Raw genomic sequence first — 10253 nt, 5'->3', positions numbered from 1 at the left:
TCCGGGATCGGGCTCTGAGCTAAACAGGAACCAGAGTCCTTTCCCTTTTCCTCCTCCAGTCGCAGACTTTCTGGATTTCTTCTTCTTGCATACGGACCCTTCCCCAAGTCTCCTGGAAGCATCCTCTTCCACTGATCCGTATTTCTCTACCTGCTTTAGGTCAGAACATGCTCACTATGAGAGCTGTGGAGACGGTCCTGGTGTGTCTCCCAGCCTGCAGGATAGGACCTTAAGCCTCAGAGTGCCGTCTCTGCTCCAGGAGGGCTCTTCCAGGCTTCAGCCAGAGGGCAGGAGCCATCCTTCTGCCCCTAGCTGCTCTCTGCAGCTGCGGCCTCTCCTGTTCCTCTGCCCAGCAGCCAGGATGCATCCTTTGCTGCCCCGGCCACCAGGGCTGATAAGCTCGCCTCTGCCTGCTCTTTAAATTCTGCTCTCACAATGCAGAGCTTCAAAGATTAAATCTTTATTTATGGATTTAATTATGCCACAGAAGAATTATAAATGTGGAAGCCAGTGTATTACTTTGCAGAGCAGAATGAGAAAGTCAAAATGAAGGCCTCTTGGCAGCCTCTCTTTAGAACATGGGTTCTGACGATATCTGGAGTTGGACACATCTCCAGAACACCCTCACATGACCTCCGGGTCAGGACCTCCAGCCTCCCCAACTCCACCTTCTCTGAGAGTGGACACCCTACCTCCTCATCCACAACTGTGTGGCCCAAGGGGAACAAATCAGATTCCCTTTCCTGGGGATTTAGAACTGCAATCAGAGACGTCAGGTCTGAGAGATTGTCTGGAAGCATCTTTTCCTTGCCACGGAAAGATAGAACCAGACCACAGAGGGCAAAGGACGAGGAGACACCAGACAGAAGCAGAGGCAGGAGGGAGGGGGCAGCTGATGCGGCCGTGAGCAGTGATCTCAACCAGCCCTCCTGTGGTCATAATACCTCTACAAAATGCCCCAATCCTTAAATAGTCCCTTTTTTTGTTTGCTTTTCTTAATTTATTTTTTTTGCTCAAGTCATATGAGTAGGTTTCCTACAACCCAAATCTGACTCCTCATCTTACCTTACCTTCCCACCAAAAAAATCACCCTATCCCCTGAATTGTTGGGCACATGGCCTTGAGGCCTTGACTCTTTAGAGTAGTGACCTCCGACCTTTTGGCACCAGGGACCAGTTTTGTGGAAGACAGTTTCTCCATGCACTGGTGTGGGGAAGATGGTTTCGAGATGGTTCTCATAAGGAGCATGCAACCTAGATCCCTCGCATGAACAATTACAGCAGGATTTGCGCTCCTATGAGAATCTAATGCCTCCGCTGATCTGACAGGAGGGGGAGCTCAGGCACTAAAGGGAGTTATGGGGAGGAGCTGTAAATACAGATGAAACTTCCCTCCTCACTGCCCACCTCCTGTTGTGTGGCCTGCTTCCTAACAGGCGGGGGGCCTGCTAGAGGGGTTGAGGACCCCTGCTTTAGAGTGTTCCTCCCTGCCTAGGACCTAGAGGACTCACTAGAATAATGAAGTGTCTCTGCAGACCTGTCCTGAGTCATTGTACCATGGCTGGCTCACACCATTTGTCCTTCATGACACCTCACAGATGGCGACTCAGTTACCCTCCTCTGTTCTAGCCCCTGTGGTGTGTGTTTCTTTCTCCATCCTGGCTTGTAACACTGTATTCTTTGCAGCAGCCTGATGTGACTTTAGGGTCTGGCAAACTTGGAGTCACAGTGCTCCTTGGGTCAGCATCTGACTCTGCTCTGATGCTCTGGGCAAGTTACTTAATACCTTATCTATGAGATAATAACATCTGCCCAAGAGGATTGTTGCAATGAGGATTAGAGACGATATATGCCAACTCTTTAGCAGTGCAGGCTATCAGAATGTAGCTCTGAAGCCCCACTTCCACTGGGAGGCTTTCCTGGCTGTTTCCAATCTCCCTTGGCCGCCGCCACCCTCCGGCAGGTCAGGGTCTTTTCCCTCTGAGCCCTGATTTACCCGTGCCCATCCCAGGTGGAGCCGGTACCACCATGTGCGGTGTTTTGCTATTCTCTGAGTCCCCAGGGCCTCACCCAGACCCTGGCTCAGAGATGGGGCTCAATAAATATTGTATTCGTATCCCCCAGGAGATTGTGAACCCTTGGAACTCTGGGCAAATTTGCCCCTTAACTCAGGTCAGCAAGAAGTAAACGTTTTTGATGGCATTTTTCAATTCAGTTGGAAAAAGACAAGCTACAGATAAAAACAGAATGCAGTCTCTTTTCAACTGCTGGACGTGCTGGCCTTCTCACAGTGACAATTTCTAGCTCCTACATCTAAGGAGAACGTCTCAAAGTAGGCTAAGCCCTGTGGCCACAGGGGAGGAAGGCAATAAAACTACAGAAGGTAGTGGGGAGACCTTTGTTGTTCAGCATCTGGTTCACAGCAGGCATCAATGGAGTAGTTAAACCCATTCCCCCCTCAGCCCTGCCATTTCCTATCACTTCTCTTCGAGCCTGGGTTTCCTATTACTTCTCTTTATTATTTTCCTATTTCCTATTACTTCTCTTCGAGCCTGGGTTTCTTCACCTATAGAATGCAGATAATACCAATTCCACATATTGCTGTGAGAACGAAATGAGGTAATCCTTGTAAAGCAGCAAACCAGTGCCTGGCACATAATAGGTGCTCAATAAGCATTGTTATTATCACCATCATCTTGATTTCAGGAGTCTTCTCAGATTAAGAAAGGCTCATGCTTTTTATCTCCTCGGACTCTACAACAATTCCATGACACAGGCAGTTCTCAGGAACCTGAGGATTATAAGAGATTTAATGATTGGTCTAAGATTGCATCGTGATAAGTGTCGTGGGGCCAGAACACAGTCTTAGAGGCTATGCAGAGGAGCTGGAAGAGCTGGAGCTCTGAACGCAAGCTGAGTTCAAATCCTTGCTCAGGTGCTGTGCACTGCCGCGGTCCCATGGATCTGTCTCATGCTTGGATGAAAAAGACCCAGGCAGGGCCCTTGCTCCAGGCTCTGACCATCCTCCAACATTTTTTCCAGTTGCAGTCTTTGGAATCAGCCACTCAGTTGTCCTCCATCAGCCAACACCATTTTTTGTTTTTGTTTTTTTTGTTTTTTTGCTTTTTAAATAAAATTATTTTTAATTGGAGGGTAATTGCTTTATAATATTGTATTGGTTTCTGCCATACATCAACGTGAATCAGCCATAGGTGTACCTATGTCCCCTCCCTCTTGAGCTTTCCTTCCACCTTCCACCCCCTCCCCTAGGTTGTCACAGAGCACCTGTTCTAACTCCCTGCATCATACAGGAAATTCCCACTGGCTATCTATTTTACATGTGGTAATGTATATGTTTCCATGCTACTCCCACCCTCTCTTTCCCCTACTCTGTCCACAAGTCTGTTCTCTACGTCTGCATCTCCACTGCTGCCCTGCAAATAGGTTCATCAGTACCATCTTTCTAGTTTCCATGTATATGTGTTAATATACGATATTTAGCCAACATCATTTTTTGAGCTTAACTCCTTATTACTGATCAACCATGAACTGATGCAAAAAACTGACTCATTGGAAAAGACCCTGATGCTGGGAAAGATTGAAGGCAGGAGAAGGAGACGACAAAGGTTGAAATGGTTGGATGGCATCACCGACTCTATGGACGTGAGTTTGAGCAAGCTCCAGGAGATGGTGAAGGACAGGGAAGCTAGGTGTGCTGCAGTCCATGGGGTTGCAAAGAGTCAGACACAACTGAGTGACTGAACTGAACTGAACTGATGAACTCCCACATTTGTCAGAATTATTCCACTGAGGTGGAGCCTGCCGTCAACCACCTGGTCAACATGTCTGCTGGCCTCCTACACCTACCTCTCTCTGGGCTTCTATTTCCACTGAGATGTGGCTCTGGAGGGCCTGAGCCACTTTTTTTTACAAATTGGTTGAGGAGAAGCGTGAGGGTGCCAAGGGTCTCTTGAAAATGCAAAACCAGTGGGGTGGCCATGCCCTCCTCCAGGATGTGCAGAAGCCATCTCAAGATAAGTGGTGTAAAACCCAGGATGCTATGGAAGCCACCCTTCTCGTACAGAAGAACCCGAACCTGGCCATATTGGGTCTGCATGGCCTGGGTTCTGCCCGGGCAGAACCCACCTTGGTGACCTCCTGGAGAGCCACTTCCTAGATGAGGAGGTGAAACTCTTCAGAAGATGGGTGACCACCTGACCAACCTCCACAGGCTGGCTGGTCCCCATGCTGGGCTGGGAGAATATCTCTTCCAAAGGCTCACCCTCAAGCACAGCTAGGAGCCTCAGGAGCCCAGCGGCCTTTGAGGAGCCCCCCTAATAAGGCTTCTGTCTGAAGCCCCTCTCTGCAACCACTAGGCAGCTTTTAAACCACCCTGGAGCCCTCTCCCAATCCTTGGACTAAATAGAAACAATAAAGCTTTTTGCCACCAAGGGGAAAAAAAATAATCCTTGCTCAGCCACTCACTGGCTGTATGATCCTCGGCAAATCAATTCTCTGAGTGTCAGTGAGTGTTACCCACTCATAAACGTGTTGTGAGTGGTAGATGGACTACTGTGTGTAAAATATCTAGCAGAACATCCAGGAGAATAAAGGTGCTCACTGGATGCTTGTCCCCAGGGCTGTGACTTGCAGTCTCATGTCAGACAGTATGCAGCTGGTATCCTGTGTGGTGATCAGTCGTCTGTCTCAATCCACTGGCTCTCTGGCTGCCTTCGCTCTCCACTTGTACATTGTCTACTGGAAGACAGAGCCCTTGTTTCCCACCATAATCGGTACATGATCAACAACAGCAGGGTTGACAGGTGTCCTTGTGCCAGCAGTGAGGGAAGAAAGCAGGCTGTGTGGAAGCACCTCCACCCTCCCTCTGCACCTAAGCCAACTCCACCAGCAATGATGTGTGTGTTTGGGTCTTAGTTTGCTCTTCTTTTTTTTAAAAAATGCAGTGCGCCCAAGCTGCCTTTTCCCTTCTACCACGTTTTCTCCCTCGGAGATATTTTAGTTGTTCAGCACGTGTCCCTAGTAGCCATCACTATTGACTTTTTGGATTTATTTTGCTGTTGGTTTTGACAGATCCTTCGATGCATTTTGGTTGCACTTGGTCTTACAGATACTTATTACCGTCCAATTGCACATGATTTTTGTTTTGTGGCTCTGAATATTGTATTTGAGACCTGGAAATCCGGGCAGCTGTCAAATGCACAAGCTGTTTTCCATCTATTCTGCCTGTCCTCTTGGAGGAAGGAAGACAGTGTGGAGCGAGCACAGGGAAGGGAGAAAGACCTTTCCATCTCAGTGTGATGGGTTTGTGTGGCTGAGTGTCCAGGCTTTGCTCCTCATCCACTGTGTGACCTTGAGTCAGATGCTAACCGCCTTGAATCTCGGTGCTCATTTGCAAAATAGGATTATGTTATCTGGATTACCATCTCATAGGACTGTTGAGGTTCAAGCCCTAATGCATAAAGCTTTTAGGACCTCTAGGAAGGAATCTTAGGAATCATTGAGATTAGCTGCCTCATTTTACACTCGAAGAAATTGAAGTCCAGAGAGCCTTTTGAGGGCAGGGACCACGTCATATTCATCTTGCTATTCTGGGGATCCAGGCAGAGTCAGGCGCACATGAGGTGTCTGATAAATACTTTGTAAATGAGTTGAGTGATCAGCTCGCAGTGACATATCTATGATTTAACCTCTTGGTGACTCAGGGTTATCAACATCAATTACTGCATGGTGTCGCTTTGCCCTGATGCCTTCAGAACCAATTATGCTGTGTACTGCGGCTATGATGCTTTTCTTCTCCGTGTTTCTCCTCTCTCCTCCTTCACTGTCACCTGTTAGTTCTCCCTGTAGCCTTTGGGGCCACTCTGAGAAGTCTCCATCACTGTTTCTAATTGGCTGTCCACTTAGGCTTAGATGGAACGAGAGTTAAAGGGCTTTGAAAGATTTCAAGTTGGCGGTCACGCCAGGTCACAAGGAATGTGGCAGAGTATTCTACAGACTGGAAGTATGGCCTATTTTAATCTGGAAGAGGCTTAATGTCATCTGGTTTAGGACCCTCAAGTCATGCAAGTATTTTCTAGCCCACGATGCCCTTCCAGTGCCTTCCAGCATGATGTGATCAGTTTACTCAGTGATTTGTGGAGCAGGTATATGGTTTACGCTGGTAGTGACTGAGGATTCAATGTTCTACCCCTGGAATATCTGCCTGATGACCTGGATTCTTAAGCATTTTTTCCTCCCAGCAGAGGGGAGGTAAACATCACAGCTGTGGATTTTTCCTTTCATTCCTGACTATGACCTACAAATTCCCTTTTCTTTCTCTCTCCATCCTTTCCAACCCTCCTTAGTCCAGATTGAGGTGAAATATTTTTTACTGCTGTATATTGTTTAGATATCTAAGGGAAGTTTTAATGTTGTAAGCTAGAAACAGGTAGGTAAGGGAAATGCTAGCTTTATCAGTGGGTTTTTTTTTTGTTTGTTTTGGTTTTTGGCTGTCACTTGTGGCTTGCAGACTTAGTTCCCCAACCAGGAATTGAACCTGGATTCACAACAGTGAAGGTGCAGAGTCCTAACCACTGGATGGCCAGGGAAGTCTTTATCACTGGATTTTAAATTGAGGTAGAAGTAATCTCATTTAAACCGGGCTTTAGTATTCATTTGAAAGCTTGTAAATTGCAGACAAATTATCAGCCACAAATTGGGATTTATGTTTTGTGGGTTTCTAATGAGGACAAGGGAGGCAGCTCATCACTCTTACTGATTCATGGTCTGGAAAAGATCAGCATGGCTTACCATTTCCCTGAGGACAGGACAGTGGCAGGGCACAGAGCAGACATCAGAAATTCAAGTTGTACTTCAGCTCTTTTCTGCCTGCATAATCTCAGTTTCCTCATCTGTAAGGTAAAAACAATATTTATATATCCCTCACAGGGGCAGTGTGATGACTAAAATGATATAACACATGTGAAAGTGTTTTGTAAATCACAGAGCCACACACAGGCCTGCTGCTCAGATCACTGTTAAGATTTATCGTAGAGTGCCTCGTGACTGTGCTGGGAATGGGACGGGCTGAAGAAACTGGCAAGAAGGATAAAGGGGATGTTGTACAAATAAAAAAGGCACCATTAGGAAAGTTGATTATTACAAATAAAAGGAACTTGTAATAGGTATCTCAGACTCTCAAAGGGGATATGATTTCTATGGAACTTGGACCCTGTTATGAGATTGAACCGCTCTGAGTGGTCATCAGAAGGCAGAAAATGCTGTCATAGATGGCGTTCAGACCGCAAGGTCAGAACACCATGCAGTGTTGAGTGAAGCCCAACGCCTAGTTATAGTGCGTGCATGCTCAGTCGCATCCAAATTGGCGACCCATAGACTGTAGCCACCAGGCTCCTCTGTCCATGGGATTTCCCACACAAGAATACCGGAGTGGCTTGCCATTTTCTCCTCCAAGGGATCTTCCCAACCCAGGGATAGAACCTACATCTCCTGTGGCTTCCACATTGGCAGGTGGATTCTTTACTACTGAGCCACCTGGGAAGCCCGCCTAATTATAGAGCATGGAAGCAAATCTGGAGGTGAGACACACATCTGAGTTAGGGGAGGTCACTGAGAGATGCTGAAATCTGAATGGAGCTTGTGTGAAAAGCAGCACCTGCGGGAGCACTGCAATGTCAAAGCCAGCTTGGGCAGGCAATTAATTAGTGATAATAATGGATATTGGTGAAGTATATACTTTGTGCTTCCTCACAACAGTGAATAAGACAGATGTGGACATGTCTTCTGGAGAAGGCAATGGCAACCCACTCCAGTACTCTTGCCTGGAGAATCCCATGGACGGAGGAGCCTGGTGGGCTACAGTCCATGGGGTCGTGAAGAGTTGGACACAACTGAGCGACCTCACTTTCACTTTTCACTGTCCTGTCCTGGAGAAGGAAATGGCAACCCACTCCAGTGTTCTTGCCTGGCTGCTGTGCTGAAGAGTCAGACACGACTGGCCCGACTGAGCGGCAGCAGCAGCAGGACATGTCTCACGGTTTGTGGACTGCTGGTTTAAAGACGTGAATCAATAGAAGCCACTCTGCAGTGTGGTCAAACTTGTGCTACAAGAGGACATTGTTTGTTGTTGTGGGGGAGGGTTGTCAACTTCTGGAGGGTCCTCAGCCTGACTGGAGGGAGGACCCCTCTGCACACCATCGCCGCCACGCTCGCCATCACTCAGCTGGGCCACTGCAGGCATCCCCCTGCTGACGTCCTGCCCCAGAGTCCCTCCTGGCTCCAGCACCTGTCACTGTGTCTTGCTGTGTGTCACTCTTTGTTCATGCACCCATCTTCCCAGACTAGACCGTGACTTCCTCCTATAGCTGTGGTAGCTACTCCTCAGGCTTCATGGATGTTTGAGAAGGACAGGGAGAAGAAACGACACAAAGGGAGGAAGGAGCGTCTTCACTGTCCAGGGCTGTCCTCTCCTTCCAAACTGGTTCACCGTGAGCTTGAAGGCAAGTGCTCTGGACTGGGAGTTTGTATAGCTGTAGGTGCTCCTGCGGGCTTCCCAGGTGGCTCAGTGGTAAAGAATCCACTTGCCAGTGACGGAGATGTAAGAGACGCGGGTTCGATCCCTGGGTCGGGAAGATCCCCTGGAGTAGGAAACGCCAACCCACTCCAGCATTCTTGCCTGAAGAACCAACCCCATGGACAGAGGAGCATGGCGGGCTATAGTCCACAGCGTTGCAAAGAGTCAGACACGACTGAGCACACGCCAGCACACAAGCTCTCCTGAAGAGCAGCTTCCCTCATGAGACAGCCAGCAGCCAGAACCCTGGCCAGTTCTCCTTTTTTTGCACACAGGATTCCTTACAAGTCTCCTAGGAACAGGACCTTGTTGCCAGTTGTGCATCCCCTGGAGCAAGTCTCACTGGATGCCCCCCGTGAATTCATCTTGGCCTTGGGCTGCAGCCTCTGTAGAGCACTTGCCTCCAGGCCTGCCACCCACAGAAATAATAAACAGAGCACTGCTTATGGAGCTTTTGGCACCCACCCTACACAGCACAAACGTAGTGGTTTCAAGCCTCAAAACAGTGATTCCCAACACATTTAATGAGAGCCAGACTTTGTGCTGGGGGCCGAGAAGACGTGATGACTTCTGGGCCTCAGAAATTGACTACTCAGTTGGGATGGGGGAATGCGGAGGTGGCCAAGGGTAGAATGATAAGACAGGCATGGATTTTCCTCTGCCTGTGGCCGGAGTAGTTTAGGATAAGTGGTGTCAGAGAGCAGTGCTTCATGAGAGTTCCAAGGAGGGAGTGGTCGTACTCCACGAGGGGAATTTTAAGAGGTGCCATCAAGTGGTAGTGTTTGAGGTGGCCTCAGAGGAAGGGCTGGACTGAAAGGGTGTCCCAGGAGAGGACACTGGCAGAAGCCCAGGTGTGGAGATGGTTGGATGCAAGTATAGTCAGGAAAGAGCTTCTAGGTGAGTTTTATGAGAATATAAATTGCCTCTAAGGTGTACAGTGAAATAAAAGCCCCAAACCCCCAGTCAGGCCATATTGCTAAGGGAGTTCTTTTTCAGTTGAGCTAACCAACCAAGGTCCACCTAGTCAAAGCTATGATTTTTCCAGTAGTCATGTATGGATGTGAGAGTTGGACTATAAAGAAGGCTGAGTGCTGAAGAATTGATGCTTTTGAACTGTGGTGTTGGAGAAGACGCTTGAGAGTCCCCTGAACTGAAAGGAGATCCAACCAGTCCATCCTAAAGGAAATCAGCCCTGAATATTCATTGGAAGGACTGATGCCGAAGCTGAAACTCCAATACTTGGGCCACCTGATGTAAAGAACTGACTCATTGGAAAAGACCCTGAAGCCGGGAAAGATTGAAGGTGGGAGGAGAATGGGACAACAGAGGATGAGATGGTTGGATGGCATCACCAATGTGATGGATATGAGTTTGAGTAGGCTCCGGGAATTGGTGATGGACAGGGAAGCCTGGTGTGCTGCAGTCCATGGGGTTGCAAAGAGTCAGACACGACTGAGTGACTGAACTAACGAACTAAGCATGTTGAGGGGACTCCCAGATGGCGCTATTGGTAAAGAACCCACCTGCCAACACAGGAAATATGAGACACCTGTTCAGTCCCTGGGTGGGGAAGATCCCCTGTAGGAGGAAATGGCGCCCCACTCCAGTGTTCTTGCCTGGAGAATCCCATGGACAGAGGAGCCTGGGGGGCTATGGTCCAT

General features: G+C 48.4%; 1 pseudogene; it reads left to right on the top strand.

Moving 5' to 3' along the window:
• The first annotated feature begins 3775 nt into the window (after positions 1 to 3775).
• LOC122677564 lies at positions 3776 to 4386 on the top strand (annotated as a pseudogene).
• The last annotated feature ends 5867 nt before the right edge of the window (positions 4387 to 10253 follow it).

The sequence above is a fragment of the Cervus elaphus genome, chromosome 20, assembly GCF_910594005.1.
Source record: "Cervus elaphus chromosome 20, mCerEla1.1, whole genome shotgun sequence".
Classification (NCBI taxonomy): domain Eukaryota; kingdom Metazoa; phylum Chordata; class Mammalia; order Artiodactyla; family Cervidae; genus Cervus; species Cervus elaphus.
This window is presented reverse-complemented; position numbering and strand designations above follow the sequence as displayed.